The following is a 23,907-nucleotide window of genomic DNA, read 5'->3' as shown; positions in this document are numbered from 1 at the left end:
CTAATGAAACTGGAGCAAAAATTGCTATTACTAATACCAGATATCTTAGATGTAATTGCAAGAATGCTTAGGTTACACGCTAAACTGGTAAATGGAAGAGTTTCAGAAGAGATCTACGAAGGAATGTCGTAATTCAGATCAGTGCTTGCTGTTAGAATGTTATAGCAACATCTTAGATTCACTTTATTTACCTTCATTGCCTCTTGAATGGAGTTGACATTATCGGTAAAAACACTGGAGCACCCGTTCAGTTGTTACATTTTGGAGGTTTACCTACACATAACACGGTACATATGAGTCGTAGTAGTAGCTGTTACACTTCCACGCTTCTTCTACCTTTTATGTTTTTTGCGTTAATGTGAAAGTACAAAACAACTGTTATGTTTGAAGAACTGTTTCCAGGACAACCATTACTATGCACATTTTAGTGTTTCCATCAGTAACACATGGCGTGTTTAGAATTTGTTTAAACAACTAGAATCCAATATGCACCCGATAGTTCGAACAATCAGCAGTTGCAGAATTATAGTTTTTCAGACAAGTTGTGATTTAAATAAAGTTCATTAATTTTAACTTTACTCGTAAATGTTGTATCATTACGTCAGCGATTACAAAGGTCACATTGTATGAATTTTATTTTGCTTTACACTACTGAAGTTCGTGTTGATCGTGCTGTGGTGGTAGGCTGAAGGTTGCAGCAGGATGATCGGATGCCAAAGATTTGGTTAAGATGGCGTTGTCAAGTGAGATTAGACTCAAGTGAACAATTAGATTTTAGGGAGGAAAGTTCATCACCGAACAGCAGGTATGATAATTCACCCAGAGTTTTTTGCCTCTCATGTATGTCTCATACAGCATCGTACCGTAGGACAGCATGAAACAATCTTGATATTGGATTACAGCTCCCTAGAGAAAACTCGAAAGAAAGTTTAATTACATTGTAAAGAAAACTTATTTTCTTTATATTGAACACACTAAAATTTTGAATTATTGGCGCATGGTATAGATTCGGATTTTACCTTGAGGGAAGACGATTCTTATATATTTCACGTTTTAAAGTGTCATTTCTGTTTGCATAGCTTTCAGTTACTAAATTTCGTTATGATCTAGTACTTGAAGTAAAGTCATTACTTTATTTAAAACCTATAACACGCACATATGTAGTGTCGCTGCAGCAAGTCCTTTTGGTTGAAACGAGCATTCTCAGTTAACAATGCCAGCGCCAACTGATCTAAAATGAAAAATAGACAAAAGCAGTAACGACCTTTATTATTACCAAACTTTTTAGATGTAATTACAAAGATGCTTACGTGCTAAGCTGCTACAAGAGAGAGAACCAAAAAATCAGTGGCAAAAGATAGAATGCGAATCTGGCCTCTCTCAGTTGCAAAGGAATGTCGTAATTCACATCAGCGATTGCTTTAGGAATGTGACAGCAGCGTCTTGATTTCACTTTGATATTAAAATATTTACTTACAAGGAGCAAAATGAATTTACCAACGTCAGAACTTTTCGTACATCAGTATTTTACTTCCTATCTTAAAGTTCGCTGTTAGTTCTCTGTTAGATTTACCTATCAAAATCATTTTAAATTTTTTACAAATACTTCAGTTTTTTCACAATAGTCTAAAACTACCATACCATCAGCAAATCAATAAAATACATTGGTTTACAACTGATCGTTATCCCTTTTGTGCCATTTTTCCTAGTTTGTATTGCACCTTCTATAATTAAATAAAATAAGGACAGAGATAGACGATTTCTTTGTAGTACACCTTTTCTTATCCTAGCCTCTTTCTTAGTGTGAGATCTATTTGTCTATTCCACTTTTTGTGTTAGTTAAAAACCAGTATCTTAACTGTTTCAGCTTTCCAAACATTATCTAATAGTCAACTCTTCCAAAAGCTCTCTCTAGATCAGTTAATGCAGCATCAGGTTTCCTACTCATCTCATTTATTCTTTGCAATATCATTTATAGCGCCAATGTAGCTTCCCTGGTTCGTTTTCAGTTCCTAAATCCCACTACTCTTCTTTCATAAACTTCTAATTTATTCTTTCCTTACAGATAATGAGTAGAATTTTCGTTCAGTGATGATTATTTCTTCCATTACCAACAGTATATCTCACTGCGCTTGAGTCTAGCACCATCACAATGGTGTGCGTCGCTGACTTCGGCTACTAAGGTGACTAGCCTGTTGATTTCTTTTGATAAAACCTCATAATATAATGTTTCGATATTAACGAGAAATAACTGAAAAAGAAACCACTTCCGGTCATATGTCAACATGATAGTTTACTCTTCTTTCAAGCTAGGAATACGCCTTCAGTGTATGTGCAACAATTTTTAATGCACTTATAATATAAAAATGAGGAGGTGCTTCCTACTCATAACCTACTGTCCAGTTACACGACGCATAATTATGCAGTTGCATTACACAGATTCTTGAAAGCAATTTCCATTCATTTTCTGAAATACTTTGAAATGCAGAGCTATTTCCATGCAGTACAGGCCTTTTTCCTATTGTACTGGGAACTGCCTGATACTGCCCTATACACTGTTACGGACTGCTTGGACATTAGTGGACGAGTCGGCGACCAGTGAACCGTCAGAGAGTTAATATCACGTTTCTCATTTGCGTAGGCTGCCACTCTAATGAAATGGAAATTTACTGAAAGTTCCGTTTCAGTAAACAGCGGGGCCACCGTAATAGGGAGCAGCGGACATTTCACCAACAGAAGTGGACAGCAATGGACAGTTGTCGAAAGAATGGGTACTTGCTTTCCTGCAAGCATTTGTGTATATTTGTGGAGAAATCAGGCTAAAACTTGTGATAAAATGATTCTTTCTGAAGATATGGGAAACTTTCGTTAAGCAGTTGCAACAAAATTAACAGCAATCAGTGACAAAAGCAGATTTGTAAATTAAACGTCGAAATAAGGGCAAAAGAAGAATACTGTCCACTAACGTCGCTACCAAATCTTATATTCTGGCTTGGTCTCATGAAATTCATTTACTGGAATTTAAACGATATAATATGGGTACAGTTGCCTGTGGTCCTATGACCTTACGTTACAGACGCTACTGTTGTTTTCTCAACTAAACAACGTCTGTATTTGAGTATTCATAGACATTATCCGCGCTAATGCAGTCCAGGGGATGATGTAAGAATGGCCTTTACGATGATATTTTCACTGGGCTCTAGCTGCAGTGATACGGTACGTTACGGGTGGTTACAGTCATATGAATTATTTTTCCAGCTTTGTTTGATACTAGACGAGTACCCAGCGTTCCACAGGTATGTATTTATTATAGTCTTCTATTAATCCGTCTCCTCCTCCTCTTCTCTCTCTCTCTGTGCATTGGCTCCTCCCTCCTCTGTCTGTCCATCCCCTCTTTTCTTCTCTGTCTATGACTTCCTATCCCACCTCTCTGTCCAGCTCCTCCTCTTCCCTTTCTCTGTCCATTTCATCCTCAATCTGTCCATCTCCTCCTTACTCCTCTCCATCTTGTGATTCCCCCTGTCGTAGCGGCTCCTTATTAGTTAGAGGGCCTGCACAGCAGACAAGCAAGGTGGGCGGCCAACCCCCCTTCAAGAGCTCTGATCAAGGCATCGCCAGTGTACGTAAACATCAACAGACTTACCGCATAAACACGGCAATACTTCGTGAAAAGCCATGTGACAGAGATCCACCAATTTGAAGTAATGTGACTACGTGTAGCACTCCGCCGAATCGATGTTATAAGCATGCCAATAGAGTCAGAACGGCAGTGTGTACCTACAGCTGGGACAGCTCCGTCCAATACCTACGCCGGTTCTAGCCTAGTAGACACTCGCTGTAGCCTTCAGTAGAAAGTTGTATCTTGTTGGGCGTAATGCCGCTTTGTAATTGTGTAGCGTAATATTTTGGTTGTTATTTCTTTTCATTGTCTTATAACCTCCTCTGGATTTTGCCACCACAATAATTGTTGTGTTTTCTTGTTGTGCTTGCGTTTGGAAATTAGTGTACGCCAAGAAAGCGTTTTAGTAAAATAAAGTGTCCTCAAATTTGATCGTTAGTTCTTTCCTGCCAACCACAGTACACTACACGCCCTTTCTCTGTCCATACCACACTCTCCCGTCGACCTATCCATTTCAGCCCCCTTCTCTGTCAGTCTCCTCTTCCCCCCTAACAGGGTCCATCTCCTTCTTTCCCCTCTCTGTTCATTTCCAACCCTCCCCTTCTCTCTCCAAGCAGAACACAGCATGTTGTTATCAATGGAGAGACGTCTACAGACGTTAAAGTAACCTCTGGCGTGCCACAGGGGAGTGTTATGGGACCATTGCTTTTCACAATATATATAAATGACCTAGTAGATAGTGTCGGAAGTCCCATGCGGCTTTTTGCGGATGATGCTGTAGTATACAGAGAAGTTGCAGCATTAGAAAATTGTAGCGAAATGCAGGAAGATCTGCAGCGGATGGGCACTTGGTGCAGGGAGTGGCAACTGACCCTTAACATAGACAAATGTAATGTATTGCGAATACATAGAAAGAAGGATCCTTTATTGTATGATGATATGATAGCGTAACAAACACTGATAGCAGTTACTTCTGTAAAATATCTGGGATTATGCGTGCGGAACGATTTGAAGTGGAATGATCATATAAAATTAATTGTTGGTAAGGCAGGTACCAGGTTGAGATTCATTGGGAGAGTCGTTAGAAAATGTAGTGGCTGACAAAACACTCGTTCGACCTATACTTGAGTATTGCTCATCAGTGTGGGATCCGTACCAGATCGGGTTGACGGAGGAGATAGAGAAGATCCAAAGAAGAGCGGCGCGTTTCGTCACAGGGTTATTTGGTAACCGTTATAGCGTTACGGAGATGTTTAAGAAACTCAAGTGGCAGACTCTGCAAGACAGGCGCTCTGCATCGCGGTGTAGCTTGCTCGCCAGGTTTCGAGAGGGTGCGTTTCTGGATGAGGTATCGAATATATTGCTTCCCACTACTTATACCTCCCGAGGAGATCACGAATGTAAAATTAGAGAGATTAGAGCGCGCACGGAGGCTTTCAGACAGTCGTTCTTCCCGCGAACCATATGCGACTGGAACAGGAAAGGGAGGTAATGACAGTGGCACGTAAAGTGCCCTCCGCCACACACCGTTGGGTGGCTTGCGAAGTATAAATGTAGATGTAGATGTAGATCATCCCCCACCCCCGTAGAGGCTGGTGGCTCTTATCTCCTCAATGTTTCCTTCCAGATCGTTTAATAATGTGTACCTAATTTGACTGAAATTTTATCCAAAAGTTCTGGATGAGCTTTTTACCCGTGTATTTTCCCGCGTACGCACATGCAAAATGTATTTCACATACATTTTAAGTTTTACGTCTTTTTTTGTACACATATTTCACATGTATCTCTAGCAAATTTCGCCCTGGAGTTTCATTTTCACTCTACTCAGTTTTTATGACGTCGTATCTGCAGAGCTATGTGTATTATGTAATTTTTCAAGTATATCCAGTGGTGTATGTGTTTTCTGTCTGCGAGTGTGTTGTGAATAGAGTTAGTACTAAAGAAGTAAGAAAATGCGATGCGAGTTGCGGCAGCTTTTCACGCAACTCAGTGTTTATGACTTTATATATCTGCTGAACAACGTGTCGTGCAAGTTATGTAGGTTAAATACTACCTTTTTCGACTGTTAAGAAAGTCTCATTAAGATTAATTGCTTTTCGCTTTATTTTAAAGCATCTCCAGTAGTCATTCTTTCTGTTGCTTACGCCATTTCTCCAGTTTTGCCAAACAGAGCACTTGAAATGGCGAGATGGCAGCGGTGCTTTACAACACAAAACGTGAACATATTTAGTGTTAGTGAAAGTGCTGAATACAAAAATCTACCACATATATTTAGAAGAAAAGAAAGAATGAGGTAAGCAACGAAAAACCTGGCCACTGATGACGCATTAAAATAAAGCGAATCATGTTTGATCTTAATAAGACTTACATTACAGTCGCAAAAGGCGATATTTAACTTATATAAATTGTATGCTTGCTCTTGCGGAAAAAAGACATCGCAAAACAAAGAAGATAACGTGTGTATATCGTACAATGATATGTTTCTGTGGGTACATTCAGCGACATGTGCGCATACTGTCTGCGAAATGTGTTGCAAATACAGTTGGTAGTAAAGTAGTAATCAATAAACACGTCATACACGATGCGGCACTTTTTCACGCATCTCAAGATTTGATAAGGTTTCTCCTGAACTATATGTTATGCAATGATATACACTACTGGCCATTAAAATTGCTACACCAAGAAGAAATGCAGATGATAAACGGGTATTCATAGGACAAATATATTATACTAGAACTGACATGTGACTACATTTTCACGCAATTTGGGTGCATAGATCCTGAGAAATCAGTACCCAGAACAACCACCTCTGATCGTAATAACGGCCTTGATACGCCTGGGAATTGAGTCAAACAGAGCTTAGATGGCGTGTACAGGTACAGCTGCCCATGCAGCTTCAACACGATACCACACTTCATCAAGAGTAGTGACTGGCGTATTGTGACGAGCCAGTTGCGCGGCCACCATTGACCAGACGTTTTCAGTTGGTGAGAGATCTGGAGAACGTGCTGGCCAGGGCAGTAGTCGAACATTTTCTGTATCCAGAAAGGCCCGTACAGGATCTGCAACATGCGGTCGTGCAGTATCCTGCTGAAATGTAGGGTTTCGCAGGGATCGAATGAAGGGTAGAGCCACGGGTCGTAACACATCTGAAATGTAACGTCCGCTGTTCAAAGTGGCGTCAATGCGAACAAGAGGTGACCGAGACGTGTAACCAACGGCACCCCATACCATCACGCTGGGCGATACGCCAGTATGGCGATGACAAATACACGCTTCCAATGTGCGTTCACCTCGATGTCGCCAAACACGGATGCGACCATCATGACGCTGTAAACAGAACCTGGATTCATCCGAAAAAATGACGTTTTGCCATTCGTGCACCCAGGTTCGTCGTTGAGTACACCATCGCAGTCGCTCCTGTCTGTGATGCAGCTTCAAGGGTAACCGCTGCCATGGTCTCCGAACTGATAGTCCATACTGTTGCAAACGTCGTCGAACTGTTCGTCGTCGAACTGTTCCTGCAGATGGTTGTTGTCTTGCAAACGTCCCCATCTGTTGACTCAGGGATCGAGGCGTGGCTGCATGATCCGTTACAGCCATGAGGATAAGATGCCTGTCAGCTCGACTGCCAGTGATAAGAGGCCGTTGGGATCCAGCATGGCGTTCCGTATTACCCTCCTGAATCCACCGATTCCATATTCTGCTAAAAGTCATTGGATGTCGACCAACGCGAGCAGCAATGTCGCGATGCGATAAACCGCCATCGCCATAGACTACAATCCAACCTTTTTCACAGTCGGAAACGTGATGGTACGCATTTCTCCTCCTTACACAAGGCATCACAACAACGTTTCACCAGACAACGCCGGTCAACAGCTGTTTGTGTATGAGAAATCGGTTGGAAACTTTCCTCGTGTCAGCTCGTTGTAGGTGTCGCCACCGGCGTCAACCTTGTGTGAATGCTCTGAAAAGCTAATCATTTGCATATCACAGCATCTTCTTCCTGTTGGTTAAATTTAGCGTCTGTAGCACGTCATCCTCGTGGTGTAGCAATTTTAATGGCCAGTAGTGTAATTTCGCGGTACATTCGACGGTATACTTCAATACTGTATGTATGATGTGTCGGGAATACAGTTAATAGTAAAAAAGTAAGAAATTAATGCTTCATGCGACGGTTTTACTAAATGGGCTGCTATGAAATGAAATGAACTCCAGTCCATTACTCCTCGTTATCGGGCTGTATGGCAGGCGACAGTCAAGTTGTTATCACATCGCTGCCCTGGGTGTCTCCAGGCGAGTTTCGCTGATCATAGGGATTCAGTTCGAAACGAGACGCATCGCTGAAGACAATTATACTCCATTCAATGACATTCCAAGCCGAAGATGTGTCTAGATACTTCCTAGACAGTAATGTGATACGAACCTGACTGTCACTCGCTATGCGGTTCGACAACCAGGAGAAATTGTCTGTGGTACCATTTCTCTTCATAGCAGGACCCCTTTGGTTGTCATCTGCGCCACCATCAAAACTCAGTGGTACGTCGGTGGTATTCTACGTCCTGTTTTGTTGCCCTTCCTGGCAACCCACCTTGGGTGCACATTTCAGAAAGATAATGCCCGTCCCCACAGCGCAAGCATTTCCATTGCTTGTCTTCGTGCTTGCCAAACCGTACCGTGACCTGAAAGATTACAGGATCTCTCCCCAATTGAGAACGTTTGGAACACTGTGGGCAGAGCCCTCAAATCAGCCCAGGATTTTAATGATCTGACGTGCCAATTGTACAGCATTTGGCAGGACATGCTTCGGGAGGACAACCAACAACACTGTCAATCAGTGCCAAGTCGAATAACTGCTTGCATAAGGGCCAGAGGTAGACCAACACATAATTAACTTGCTCAATTAGTGAAGCTCTTCTCCTCATATAAATCCTGGAATTGTAATCAATTGCTTGCCTGTACATATACATCGCATCTAACAATGTCCGTCCCATTCGGATAATTCCTTCATGACGCTTCATTGTTTTAAAATTTTATTTTTGTGTGTATTTGGACAAGACTACTCTCCCTTGAAACGCCGTACACTTATACAGTGATGATGTTTAGAGGTGTTGCAGGCTGTCGGAGATTTAAGTAGTAACGGAGTCGACTGACTCTTTTAGCTGTGTTCTTCTGTGGACATTGCATTTCATAGAATACACGGGGATGCTTTTGATTTCACTGTTGCTATGATGCCGGATGGTGTGCAGTCACTTGCGCAGGTCCAGCGTTGGCTGTTAATTATCGTATGGCAACGAAACATTGTAGACATTATAATGCATTAATGGTGAAGGGTTCAGGCCGGAAAAAAATTAGTTGCAGTCTTGGCCATCAGCGCAAATCTAGCGCTGTACAGCATCTCGTCGACGTCTCCCATGATCATATTGAACAAACTGTGTACGCGGTGATTCATAATAAAAATCAGCGTTGTGTCTTTCTCACTTTTTTTTACCTTTTCACCCAAGTCCCGTTTCTAATTATTTGCTTGTGGACACATTTTTGTACGTATTTCTTGCATTCACAGCGCCAGATTTGCACCTGTTAGCCAAACCTGGAACAAAATTTTTTCCCGCGTAAATGTTGGTTGCTTTGGGGAAAGAGACCAAACAGCGAGGTCATCGGTCTCATCAGATTAGGGAAGGATGGGGAAGGAAGTCGGCCGTGCCCTTTCAAAGGAACCATTCCAGCATTGGCTTGGAGCGATATAGGGAAATCGCGGAAAACCTAATTCAGAATGGCCGCACGCGGGAATGAACGTCGTCTTCCCGAATGCGAGTCCAGTGTGCTAACCACTGCACCAACTCACTCTGTGTCCCAGCGTAAATGGATTCTGCTTTGGCGCATTAGAATATCTATCAAATTTTGCTGCCACGCGATAGCTACGGTCCGCACTCGCCTCTGTGAGAAGCTGCAACTTAATCATAGCCACCCAGTACTTTGCTGTAAACAGTGCCGTTTGCTGAATTTATAATATTTGTGTGCGTTGTTAACGATAATCGATTATTTCATAATTAATGAGCCGTTAAGTCTACTGACATGCTTCGATGTACTAGTTCAGGCAACCGATAGCAAAAGGAGTGAATAAATGATTTGCTTTTGGTACTGCTGGTGTGTTCTGGATCTCCATATTACTGGACAAACGACATGTCAAACGCCTTTGTTCCCGTGTCAAAAGCCTCACGTAACTATACTTAGCAGTTAGTAAAAGTGTTTTATATTCTTTATCATGCGATAATTTCAGAGAAAAGTGTTCGATTATTGACCATATTAATTTACGTAAAAACCGCGTTTTAGATGGCGTAGGTTTAGTGTAACGACTGGTTTCGGCCGTGTTAGAGAATCTTGAGATATAAAACACCGATTATATGGTAGCTGTCTCTGGTATACGCCAATGAGCTCCATGCCACTGATGGTTACCATCCTCTTCCGTATTTTAGATCTGACCATTGCCTAATTTAGCGGAAGCCGGTAATATCAGAAAACCAGGTCGGTGTTTTCATTCTTGCAGCACAAATGTGCCTTTTGGTAACCCAGCCAATTGCTGTATTCAGTCTGCAATTAAATTAAGTAGGAAGCTCTTTCCACATAACTCTTCTTTTGAGCATTATTACCTGCATGCTGTAGCTTTCTGTAAATGTGGGGTACATTTTGGGTTGCGATTTATGTAGACGTGGAGCTTAATTTAATAATTATCTTATTTAGCATCAACAATTTCATTTAACATAACAGAGGCTACTTACAATAAAGTAATATAACTTTCTATACTTTTGACAACAACAGAACAAGGACAAATTCAGTCTGGCCATACAACGGACCATAAGACAACAGCATAAGGATTTGAAATGACTACCTCTCTACCTCAATCAGAAATGACAACAGAAAACTTACAACTAACTACACCTATTTCTATTTGTAACACAACAACTCTGCGGCCTACCAAATTCTTTTCTTGCAGTTTTACTTTTCGATGTATAAGGAGGCACGCTAGATCACTCAGGGCGACGCAATATTGTCAGAGAATATGGTGAACTGGCAGTTGCATTGCCGTTGGGCGCGCAAGTCGAGTCGCGCTGCGTTTTTTTCCCCTTTTTTCAGAAATGGTCGTAAAGCAGTGGTGATAAAGTACGTAAGGGGTCGGTGCACAATTGGTGAGGACGGGCGAAGTATATTGCATTAAATAAGCACAGTATAACTACCGCATGAGCATGCAAATTACCATGAAGAGTATTGTGCGCCTAATTTCATTTGTTACGGAGCTATAAGAAAAAGAGGCTGTACCACACATTGTCAAGGAACAATGCCTTACATTGGACGACATCTCTGTCTGAAGTAAGATCAAACTAACTATGAAACTTCCTGGCAGATTAAAACTGTGTGCCCGACCGAGACTCGAACTCGGGACCTTTGCCTTTCGCGGGCAAGTGCTCTACCATCTGAGCTACCGAAGCACGACTCACGCCCGCTACTCACAGCTTTACTTCTGCCAGTATCTCGCCTCCTACCTTCCAAACTTTACAGAAGCTCTCCTGCGAACCTTGCAGAACTAGCACTCCTGAAAGAAAGGATACTGCGGAGACATGGCTTAGCCACAGCCTGGGGGATGTTTCCAGAATGAGATTTTCACTCTGCAGCGGAGTGTGCGCTGATATGAAACTTCCTGGCAGATTAAAACTGTGTGCCCGACCGAGACTCGAACTCGGGACCTTTGCCTTTCGCGGGCAAGTGCTCTACCATCTGAGCTACCGAAGCTCGACTCACGGCCGGTACTCACAGCTTTACTTCTGGCAGTATCTCGCCTCCTACCTTCCAAGAGGCGAGATACTGGCAGAAGTAAAGCAATGAGTACCGGGCGTGAGTCGTGCTTCGGTAGCTCGAAGTCTGCCTTCGGCGGTGCTACGGCACGGACGTCTGTTTACGTCCCTGCCGGAGAAGTTCGCCCTCGCGCAGTTGTTTACCTCTTCGGCGTACTCGTGCGTTTAGACGACTCGATATAGAATGGCACATGCATACCGAAAGTCGACTCTCAAGATTAGTTTTTCGAATGAATATGCGAGACCGAAAGCCTACGAAATAGAAAGGTTCCTACGAGACGAAGTTAAACTTGACTACAACGAACTTATCGGAATCCACCTCTCCATAGTGAGCAGTGTCGTTTACGTCAAGCTGATTAACGATGCAGTGTGTGACAGAATCATCCGAGATACTAAACGTGGACTCAAATTTCGTCACTCTGATGGACATGTAGGAGAAGTAACTATTGATCATGCAGGACTGGGCTTACGAAACATACGTATTTTCGAACTTCCCTTCGAGGTTCCGTCTGACTTGGTCGTTGACGCCTTGCGCCCATATGGAAGAGTGCTTAGCCACGTTGAGGAAAAATGGTCCAACTTCACGACTTACCCCGTTCTCAATGGGGTGCGTCAAATCAGAATAGAACTGACACAACATGTACCTTCGTACTTGTTCATCGGCGGATGCAGAGCTATAGTCATATATGATGGACAACCCAAAACATGCTCAGGCTGCGGGAAAGAGGGCCACGTCCGTTCCGAATGTAAGCAGCGGAGGATAGTGCAAGTTCCAAACGGCGAACCCGTACCTCCGTCCACGTTGACGCCGCTGCCACTAACGTATGCGGACGCGTTTCGAACGGATCCCTTCCCGAAGAATGACCAGCTACAGAATCCTGACAGTTTACGGCAACCGACTGCGGCAGAGACCGCCTCCAGTGACGAAACGACGCACACCTTTGCCGCTCCGGCGCCGACGACGCACTTAACCGAGCGGAAAGGATCGGTAGGAGAAATGGACATTGATCCTGCTGTTGTGCCGACAGCTGCTTTCGTCCCTGAGCACCGGGAGTCACTTCCGCACTCGGATACGGAGGCGCACACGCGCAAACAACGATCGCCGAAGCGCCACAAGAAACGACGGCTAGCGCCGTCGGATACCTGCTTACTGCAGTCCACGGCAGACGAACTTGGGTGTAACGTCGATACAGTGCATCCGGATGCGCAACGGGAGGTTCTACCTCCCACACAGCAGTACGAAGGGAATCATGCTACACAGGGGTTAAATACAGACACACCGGACGGAAAGCCGACGGAAGGAGTCCCTCCACCCACCGCAGCGCCGCCACACCCTTCGGTCAGCCCGGCCGGAGAGACACGACGAGAGCTGGACCTCCAGCACAGGAACTGGGCCGACGAATCCGATACTGACCCCCACACCGACGACGCACCCGCCATGGCGAGTGCTGCGTCCACCGGATGTTAACCGCGCAGAAGATGCAGACTGACGCATGGACAGCATGTCACCGGGCAGCAGCACACAAATTAACATAAGCGTTCATGTGCGCTTTACGCACTGAGGAACAGCGGCAGGCATATCGAACAGCCTCTATTAATATTAATACGATCAGAACGCCTGTCAAATTGCAATTATTACGAGACATGTTGCATGCGTCAGACGTCGACATCGTTCTGCTGCAGGAAGTATGTGTTGAGACCTTCCCCGACCTCTATGAGTACGATACGTACATTACACCTACTACCGACGGCGGAAGCGGAACAACGATACTTCTACGTAGCGGCATAGTAGCCGAGGACGTGGTGTACCTGCCGTCAGCGCGAGGACTGGCGCTCACAGTGCTGGGAGTAGGGGTAGTTAACATTTACGCACCGTCGGGGTCAGACAAACGGCGCGACCGATCCCGATTTTATGCAGAGGAGATTGCCACACTATTCTTAGGTCGGTATGAACATGTCTTATTTGGAGGCGACTTCAACTGCGTGCTCACACCAAAAGATCAACACCCACGTTATACTTCGTGCCCGGAGCTGCGGCAACTCATACAGGACATGAATCTCATTGATACATGGGAGAAGATACATGGCGACAGACGTGGATACACCTACGTCACGAGTCACTCTGCAAGTCGTCTCGAACGCATTTACGTAACACGTCGTCTCGAACCTGCGATCCTCGATGCGGAATTGTGGCCTGTCGCCTTTTCAGATCACATAGCATATATATGCACGGTCTCCCTGAGTCGTCAACAAGTGTGGAGGAGTCGCAGTGTTTGGAAACAGAATACAGCACACCTTAGGGAACCTGAGTGCAGACGCTTAGTCGAAGACACTTGGCACGTGTGTGAACGACGCCTCCCGGCATATCCGACGACGTTGCAGTGGTGGCTGGAATGCGTTAAGCCTGCATTGCGCCGAGCGTTAAACGCATACGGAAGAGAGCAGATGATGTGGAGGCGATACACGACGGAATTTTATTTCACGATGCTCCGCGAACTTTCTGTACAAGCACCTTCACAGGAGCGTCGTGCCGGTATAAAACGAGCACAGGTCCAAATAATTTCCATAACGCGCCGCCGACTGGAGGGTGTCGCAATCCGTGCAAGGGCCTTTGAACGAGTCCGTCGAGAATCCCCGTCGATGTATCACGTTATCAGAGAAAAACAACGTAGCCGCAGAACCTTAATACAGACGGTCGTACTGCCAGATGGTCGCCGCATGACAACGCAAAAAGACATTGCCAACGCTTTCGTGGAACACTACGGTCATCTCTATCAAGAAGCGGAACACGATCAGGCAGCCTTTCATGAGGTCCGACGAACGCTCTCCGCGTGTCTCGACGAGTCGGCCAACCTGGAGTTAACAGGTGAAGTCACAGTTGACGACGTAATGGAAGCGATTGATAAGGGAGCGTCGCACAAATCGCCGGGGCCCGACGGGTTTCCGTTAGAGTTCTATCGTACATTTAAAGATCTCATGATTCCACAATGGACTGCCATGTACTGCGAATTGATGTCTCCCAACGTGACTCTTCCACCCTCCTTCGTGGAAGGAATGATCATCCCCATCCACAAACCATCTGGCGGCCACTGACCCTTCTTAATTGCGACTACAAGATCTACGCCAGGATACTTGCAGCACGCTTTAAACGCGTGATACGCCAAGTGATTTCACTCGACCAAACCCAGCTAGGAGGAGCTAGCAATATACAAACGGCACTCAGCGACTACCGCGATGTTATCGCACTGGCTTCAACATGTCGTCTCCGGGGTGTATTGGTATCGATGGACTTCGATCGCGCATTTGACAGGCTGAGTCATGCTTATCTCACGGACGTGATGACGAAAATAAAGTTTCCGGAAAGTTTTGTCACCGTCGTCATGAGACTACTCCACGGAGCCGCATCCAAAGTGCTCATCAATGGACGCTTGGTGGGGCCCATCACCATCTCACGATCGGTCAGACAAGGGTGCCCGCTGTCAACGATATTGTATGCCATCGCTGTCGAGCCGCTGCTTTGCGGGCTCCGGAATCGACTCCAAGGAATGACGATAAGGCACAACAAATTTATATGCCGAACATACGCAGATGACCTAGTGTTTTTAGCACGGTCAGGCGACGAGGCAAGAATGGCCTTGCATTGGATTAATCTGTATTGTATGGCTACGGGAAGTCGCCTGAACATGGCAAAGTCGGGAGCGATGAACATCGGGAGAGGACTCCCGACAGGAAGTGTAGCACCATTACAGCAGATCAACAAGATGAAATGCCTAGGAATAATCTTCAATACAGACGTTCGACGCACGGCGGCACTGAGTTACAGACATCTTCTGCAAACAATTCGTGCGAGTGTCCGAAGTCACAGGTTAAGGGCACTGGATATGATACAACGGGTCACCTTTGCCAACACTTATCTAGCCTCTCGCATCCCCCACCTGGCACAAGTTCTTCCTATGCCGGTGGTGTTGGCCCGCCGAATCCTGGCGGCACTAGGATATTTTGTGAGCACAGGTCTGCTTTTTAAGGTAGGATACGAAACCCTCACCCTTCCTCGTAGTCGTGGAGGTCTTGGACTAGTCCACGTACGCGACCGAGCAGTGGCTATTTATGTAACCACAATGATAAAGATGTGGACACGACACCAGACAAGTCTGACGAGCAGCTTGATAGACGAACTCGCTCCACCTTCTCGTTCGGCTCCGGTAGCGGTGGCTCACATCTCACCATCGCTTGCCCATATGCGAACCTTCTTTGTGGAACACAGTTATGTACATATGGAACTACCGACTACCAGGACGGCGACGGCACGTGATATATATCACATCTTGACTCGACGACGGCCGAATAATGCCGTAGAGCGCCGCCAACCAACAGTTACGTGGTCAGTGGTATGGCGTACAGTGCACCACCCACACCTTGATACGGGAACGCGCGCACTGTGGTATCAGGTGGTAAATGGGAAATACGTGACTCGTTCCAGGTTGCATACAATTCATATGGCGGACGAGCCACTGTGTCCGCAGTGCAGTGTTATAGACACTGAGGACCATCGCCTGATATGCGGTCCTTCGGAGGACGTATGGTGTTTGGTCAAAAAAATGATCACCTTCCTCCTTCGGGTGGGGCCGCAAACAATAGAACCACGCACACTACTTCTCCCAGATAGGACATATTATCCCCGAACGAAGACAAACGCAGTGACTTGGATTCGAGGTTTGACTGTGCGTTATCTTTTCCGAGACGGCAGTAAGAATGTGCTTGACTTTTGGGCCTTACTACAGGAACATCACTCACAGCTTATGAGACATCCGAGATATCGAACATATTACGCAAATTTTTTAGGGAGTGCCTTGCTTGATCCCCCACCCAGTTGGGAAAATACGTGTAATAGGATGAACTTTTATTAAATTTAGAATGTTATTTGGCAGTCTACTAATTTTTATTATCACAAATAATATAATATTCATCACTATCGACTAGTAAAGGACCAAACGCATAAAAGTGATACAGAATATGTATGCTTGTCCGTGTCTTCAAAATTGTTCAAAAAAAAAAAGAAGATTGTAGAGCACTTCCCCGCGAAAGGCAAAGGTCCCGAGTTCGAGTCTCGGTCGGGCACACAGTTTTAATCTGCCAGGAAGTTTCATATCAGCGCACACTCCGCTGCAGAGTGAAAATCTCATTCTCAAACTAACTACTTTGTCAGATTTGTATAAGCGCCGTAGTTCACCGCCGTAGTGTACAGGGTGAGGTGGCGCAGTGGTTAGCACACTGGACTCGCATTCGGGAGGACATTTGTTCAATTCCGCGTCCAGCCATCCTGATTCAGGTTTTCCAGGATTTCCCTAAATCTCTTCAGGCAAATGCCGGGATCGTTCCTTTGAAAGGGCACGACCGACTTCCTTCCCTAATCAGATGAGACTGATGACATCGCTGTCGTATCTCCTCCCCCAAACAACCCAAACCCTCATTTTGTGTTAGAATAATACCGAATTCCACTAAAGTTTCTAACTTTAGTTTTACCTAAGTAATACACATACTATCCATTACTGACGATTCGAGAGAATCCTAATGACCGAGAAACTATTACAGGGTTTTTATCGATGAAATGATAGTAATTAAAACATCGGTTGCTTGCAGAACAGTAGTTAATGTAAGCGCTTCAGTCAAGTAAACAGTAGGTGTAATCTGAAAGACAGTGCTTAGTAAAGTAAAATTCAGTAAAACATAATTTTTTGTAGTACTTTTTCAGGGATAAATAAGTTTTCATTTTTACGCGACTGCAATCAGTCAGAATTTTTTATTGAGCTAAAATAGTAGTAACTGCACAAAGTGAATAGCAGTAACTATTAATGAATAGTAATACAAGTCGAAGTTACAAAAAACCAATGACTCAGTAAAATCATATCACAAACTCCGCCATTCTTTTACAATCGAAACGTTGAATTTGCAATTTAAATAACTGCACACAAAGGAAAGTGATTATTGAATGATACTATATAGTTACAATGGATTTTAAGTTGCATTACAGTATTCAGTATTCAGTACAAATAACTCTTCGAGTAAAATTAAATATAGTAAGCATTACATTGAGTGCCGTCAGAAATTTTTACATTTACTTGACTGTTTACTAATAATGAGAACTTGTTATTATTTGTTTATTACTAGCTGATTACCATGAGCTGCTACCTAAGTGAGAGGAATTTGTTCACCGTGAAATATCTGTCTGAAATCACGCCAGAGCAATATTTACGTTTTGTGCTGTTTTCGGCTTGCAACAATAGCAAGCATATTTATGTAAGTTTTTCACAGGAAGTGTAATGACAGCAATTTCGCTCACGTAATGAGCTGGTGACTTTTAATTTTCTTTAATTCATTAACTAAACTTATAACATTTTTCAAATTTAACAAACTACTATAGATCTATCGAGCCAAACTTTACGTTCATTTAACCTTAACCTAGGTTTTATTTCTTGTCGTCATTGCTGGAACAACAGAGCAATGGCGATTTGCTTATAACGGCACCTCCATTTCATGGGTTTCAAATATTTTTCGGGGTACATGCCTTTCCTGCGCAACGGGGGACTTTATGTGCACGATCCCCTTAAATCCTAATTAGTGAGAGTGTAGTGTGTTGTTATATACTATTATTAGCGACTCCCGACAACTAAGGCACCAGCTGGAAACAACACTGCCAAGCTATACACGCTCATGTCTGAGTAGCTTCTTATACTATACACACGAACCTTGGACCTTGCCGTTGGTGGGGAGGCTTGCGTGCCTCAGCGATACAGATAGCCGTACCGTAGGTACAACCACAATGGACGGGTATCTGTTGAGAGGCCAGACAAACGTATGGTTCCTGAAGAGGGGCAGCAGCCTTTTCAGTAGTTGCAAGGGCAACAGTCTGGATGATTGGCTGATCTGGCCTTGTAACAATAACCATAACGGCCTTGCTGTGCTGGTACTGCGAACGGCTGAAAGTAAGGTGAAACTACGGCCGTAATTTTTCCTGAGGGCATGCAGCTTTACTGTATGATTAAATGATGATGGCGTCCTCTTGGGTAAAATATTCCGGAGGTAAAATAGTCCCCCATTCGGATCTCCGGGCGGGGACTACTCAAGAGGATGTCGTTATCAGGAGAAAGAAAACTGGCGTTCTACGGATCGGAGCGTGGAATGTCAGATCCCTTAATCGGGCAAGTAGGTTAGAAAATTTAAAAAGCGAAATGGATAGGTTAAAGTTAGATATAGTGGGAATTAGTGAAGTTCGGTGGCAGGAGGAACAAGACTCCTGGTCAGGTGACCACAGGGTTATAAACACAAAATCAAATAGGGGTAATGCAGGAGTAGGTTTAATAATGAGTAAGAAAATAGGAATGCGGGTAAGCTACTACTAACAGCATAGTGAACGCATTATTGTGGCCAAGATAGATACGAAGCCCACACCTACTAAAGTAGTACAAGTTTATATGCCAACTAGCTCTGCAGATGACGAAGAAATTGAAGAAATGTATGACGAAATAAAACAAATTATTCAGATAGTGAAGGGAGACGAAAATTTAATAGTCACAGGTGACTGGAATTCGAGTGTAGGAAAAGGGAGAGAAGGAAACGTACTAGGTGGATATGGATTGGGGCTAAGAAATGAAAGAGGAAGCCACCTGGTAGAATTCTGCACAGAGCACAACTTAATCATAGCTAACACTTGGTTTAAGAATCATGAAAGAAGGTTGTATACATAGAAGAATCCTGGAGATACTAAAAGGAATCAGATAGATTATATAATGGTAAGACAGAGATTTAGGAACCAGGTTTTAAATTGTAAGACATTTCCAGGGGCAGATGTGGAGTCTGACCACAATCTAGTGGTTATGACCTGTAGATTAAAACTGAAGAAACTGCAAAAAGGTGGGAATTTAAGGAGATGGGACCTGGATAAACTGAAAGAACCCGAGGTTGTACAGAGTTTCAGGGAGAGCATAAGGGAACAATTAACAGCAATGGGGGAAAGAAATACAGTAGAAGAAGAATGGGTAGCTTTGAGGGATGAAGTAGTGAAGGCAGCAGAGGATCAAGTAGGTAAAAAGACGAGGGCTAGTAGAAATCCTTGGGTAACAGAAGAAATACTGAATTTAATTGATGAAAGGAGAAAATATAAAAATGCAATAAAGGAAGCAGGCAAAAAGGAATACAAACGTCTCAGAAATGAGATCGACAGGAAGTGCAAAATGGCTAAGCAGGGATGGCTAGAGGACAAATGTAAGGATGTAGAGGCTTATCTCACTAGGGGTAAGATAGATACTGCCTACAGGAAAATTAAAGAGACCTTTGGAGACAAGTGAACCACTTGCATGAACATCAAGAGCTCTGATGGAAACCTAAGCAAAGAAGGGAAAGCAGAAAGGTGGAAGGAGTATATAGAGGATCTATACAAGGGCGATGTACTTGAGAACAATATTATGGAAATGGAAGAGGATGTAGATGAAGATGAAACGGGAGATACGATACTGCGTGAAGAGTTTGACAGAGCACTGAAAGACCTGAGTCGAAACAAGGCCCCCGGAGTAGACAACATTCCATTGGAACTACTGACGGCCTTGGGAGAGCCAGCCCTGACAAAACTCTACCATCTGGTGAGGAAGATGTACGAAACACGCGAAATACCCTCAGACTTCAAGAAGACTATAATAATTCCAATCCCAAAGAAAGCAGGTGTTGACAGATGTGAAAATTACCGAACAATCAGTTTAATAAGCCACAGCTGCAAAATACTAACACGAATTCTTTACAGACGAATGGAAAAACTAGTAGAAGCCGACCTCGGGGAAGATCAGTTTGGATTTCGTAGAAATACTGGAACACGTGAGGCAATACTGACCTTACGACTTATCTTAGAAGAAAGATTAAGGAAAGGCAAACCTACGTTTCTAGCATTTGTTGACTTAGAGAAAGCTTTTGACAAAGTTGACTGGAATACTCTCTTTCAAATTCTAAAGGTGGCAGGGGTAAAATACAGGTAGCGAAAGGCTATTTACAATTTGTACAGAAACCAGATGGCAGTTATAAGAGTCGAGGGGCATGAAAGGGAAGCAGTGGTTGGGAAAAGAGTGAGACAGGGTTGTAGCCTCACCCCGATGTTATTCAATCTGTGTATTGAGCAAGCAGTAAAGGAAACAAAAGAAAAATTCGGAGTAGGTATTAAAATCCATGGAGAAGAAATAAAAACTTTGAGGTTCGCCGATGACATTGTAATTCTGTCAGAGACAGCAAAGGACCTGGTAGAGCGGTTGAATGGAATGGACAGTGTCTTGAGAGGAGTATATAAGATGAACGTCAACAAAAGCAAAACGAGGATAATGGAATGTGGTAGAATTAAGTCGGGTGATGCAGAGGGAATTAGATTAGGAAATCAGACACTTAAAGTAGTAAAGGAGTTTTGCTATTTGGGGAGCAAAATAACTGATGATGGTCGAAGTAGAGAGGATATAAAATGTAGACTGGCAATGGCAAGGAAGGTGTTTCTGAAGAAGAGAAATTTGTTAACATCGAGTATAGATTTAAGTGTCAGGAAGTTTTTCTGAAAGTATTTGTATGGAGTGTAGCCATGTATGGAAGTGAAACATAGACGATAAATAGTTTGGTGCAGAAGAGAATAGAAGCTTTCGAAATGTGGTGCTAGAGAAGAATGCTGAAGATTAGATGGGTAGATCACATAACTAATGAGGAAGTATTGAATAGGATTGGGGAGAAGAGAAGTTTGTGGCACAACTTGACCAGATGAAGGGATCGGTTGGTAGGACATGTTCTGAGGCATCAAGGGATCACCAATTTAGTATTGGAGAGCAGCGTGGAGGGTAAAAATCGTATAGGGAGGCCAAGAGATGAATACACTAAGCAGATTCAGAAGGATGTAGATTGCAGTAGGTACTGGGAGATGAAGAACCTTGCACAGGATAGAGTAGCATGGAGAGCTGCATCAAACCAGTCTCAGGACTGAAGACCACAACAACAACAACTATACACATATGAGAAATCATTACATATATGATAATTCATACACAGAAGCCAACAACAAGACAAAAATAATGCACAGGAATGAACCACAGATTGAGCCACAAGAATTCAATATACAATAAACTCTCAGAACCACTGAATAGACAACTGCTCACGCTTGTCGAAAACACAGTCAAATTCTGTTTAATTTACATTATCAAGCTCATTGTGTATCATGAGACAATTACTCCTGCTCTGCACCACAACACATATTTCCATTCACCCAAAGTGCCAGTAAATACAAAAAGCCCCTTATTCGGCGTTCGCAGACTATCCTGCGGGAAGTTATCTTATAAACAGCTACAGCAGACGACGTTTGCGCTCAAAACGGTGCACCACTTCAATCATAAAGCCACCAGGCCAACACCATTAGTTACGAAAGCTGGGCAGTACACCTAATGACCATCGGAAACCATTCCTTATCCTCATCTGAAACGTCAGTGCATCCTGCTAGGTGAAGGCAGGAACCGCTCTCAAGGTTGTTGTTCACACGGAAGCCCCATCTGCGCTACCCATCGCCACACCTGACAACGGTTCCGCAAACACTAGTTCTTGAGACCCCACAGACTTGGCTCCGCCCAAGACTCGCTGCTTCGTGTCACTCCAGCAACTGACTCCGAAATCGTCTGGCTCTTATGCTGTATAGTCCCAGACTGCATATCGTTGTCCATCTCCAAGCGCAACAAGAGATTCCAGCCTCAGCTCGTGCTGACTGCCAACGACGCAGACATGGCACTGAGCCCGGGCATAGTGCTGTGTTGTGGGAGGTGTTATGACGTGGGGCATTCAGTAAGTAATGCTACACTTTTCTTTTCTCGGCCATTTCTGGTGGAAAAAATGCGGAATTTGCCGTGGGATTTCGTGGAATATTCCCGCTTCAGCTCATATAGTTTCGCAAAGTGCCGATAGGTAGCGCCGCCGTACGTAGCCTTCAAACTGGCGTCTGTAACGAGGTACTTTTCAAGCTGAGAGCTGTCACTGGGTTTCTCTTGGTGGAAAATCAGAGCGTCCTATTCACAGGCGCTCGCAGAATGTGTGCGGTAACTTGACAGTGAACAAAAGCACAATGAGTAGTTGGGTGCAACAGCTGTCATCATTGCAACAAGCCGACCGGCTGCACACAGCTGCACACAACTGTGACTCCTGCGGTGTTGGAACGTGTGGACACGCTCATTCGAGGTGATTGACGGATCAAAATCGAACACCTCAACTAGACGTCTCTCAAAAATGTTTCAAATGGCTCTAAGCACTGTGGGACTTAACATCTGTCATCAGTCCCCTAGACTTAGAACTACTTAAGCCTAACTAATCTAAGGACACCACACACATCCGTGCCCGAGGCAGGATTCAAACCTGCGACCGTAGCAGCAGCGCAGTTCCGGACTGAAGCGCCTACAACCGCTTGGCCACAGCGGCCGTCTAGATGTCTCTGTTGGTAGTGCTGACACACTCGTTCATCAGTTGGGCGTGTACCCGCTGGGTTTCTCACTGCCTAACAGAAGACCACAAAGAGCAGTGAAGGACCATCTGTTTCACCAATTAATGATGCAGTCCACGGGGAGCAATATGTGGATGATGGGGTCGTTGGTGCAGCATGGCGTACGCTCCGACGTCTACCAGTAAAGTGGAATCAGGTGGGCGCAATAAGGTGACGTTAAAGCCATCGCATTGAACGGAGATTATGTTGAAAAATACGGTTTCGTTCCCAGAAGACTACATTCCATTATCCTTGGTTCAAGAATCATGAAAGAAGGTTGTATACATGGAAGAACTCTGGAGATACTAGAAGGTTCTGAGGCATCAAGGAATGGACAGTGTCTTGAAAGGAGGGTATAAGATGAACATCAACAAAAGCAAAACAAGGATAATGGAATGTAGTCGAATTAAGTCGGGTGATGCTGAGGGAATTAGATTAGGAAATGAGACACTTAATGTAGTAAAGGAGTTTTGCTATTTGGGGAGCAAAATAACTGATGATGGTCGAAGTAGAGAGGATATAAAATGTAGACTGGCAATGGCAAGGAAGGTGTTTCTGAAGAAGAGAAATTTGTTAACATCGAGTATTGATTTAAGTGTCAGGAAGTTTTTCTGAAAGTATTTGTATGGAGTGTAGCCATGTATGGAAGTGAAACATAGACGATAAATAGTTTGGTGCAGAAGAGAATAGAAGCTTTCGAAATGTGGTGCTAGAGAAGAATGCTGAAGATTAGATGGGTAGATCACATAACTAATGAGGAAGTATTGAATAGGATTGGGGAGAAGAGAAGTTTGTGGCACAACTTGACCAGAAGAAGGGATCGGTTGGTAGGACATGTTCTGAGGCATCAAGGGATCACCAATTTAGTACTGGAGGGCAGCGTGGAGGGTAAAAATCGTAGAGGG

This window comes from Schistocerca piceifrons, chromosome 2, assembly GCF_021461385.2.
Source record: "Schistocerca piceifrons isolate TAMUIC-IGC-003096 chromosome 2, iqSchPice1.1, whole genome shotgun sequence".
Taxonomy (NCBI): Eukaryota; Metazoa; Arthropoda; class Insecta; order Orthoptera; family Acrididae; genus Schistocerca; species Schistocerca piceifrons.
Note: the sequence above shows the minus strand (reverse complement) of the source record.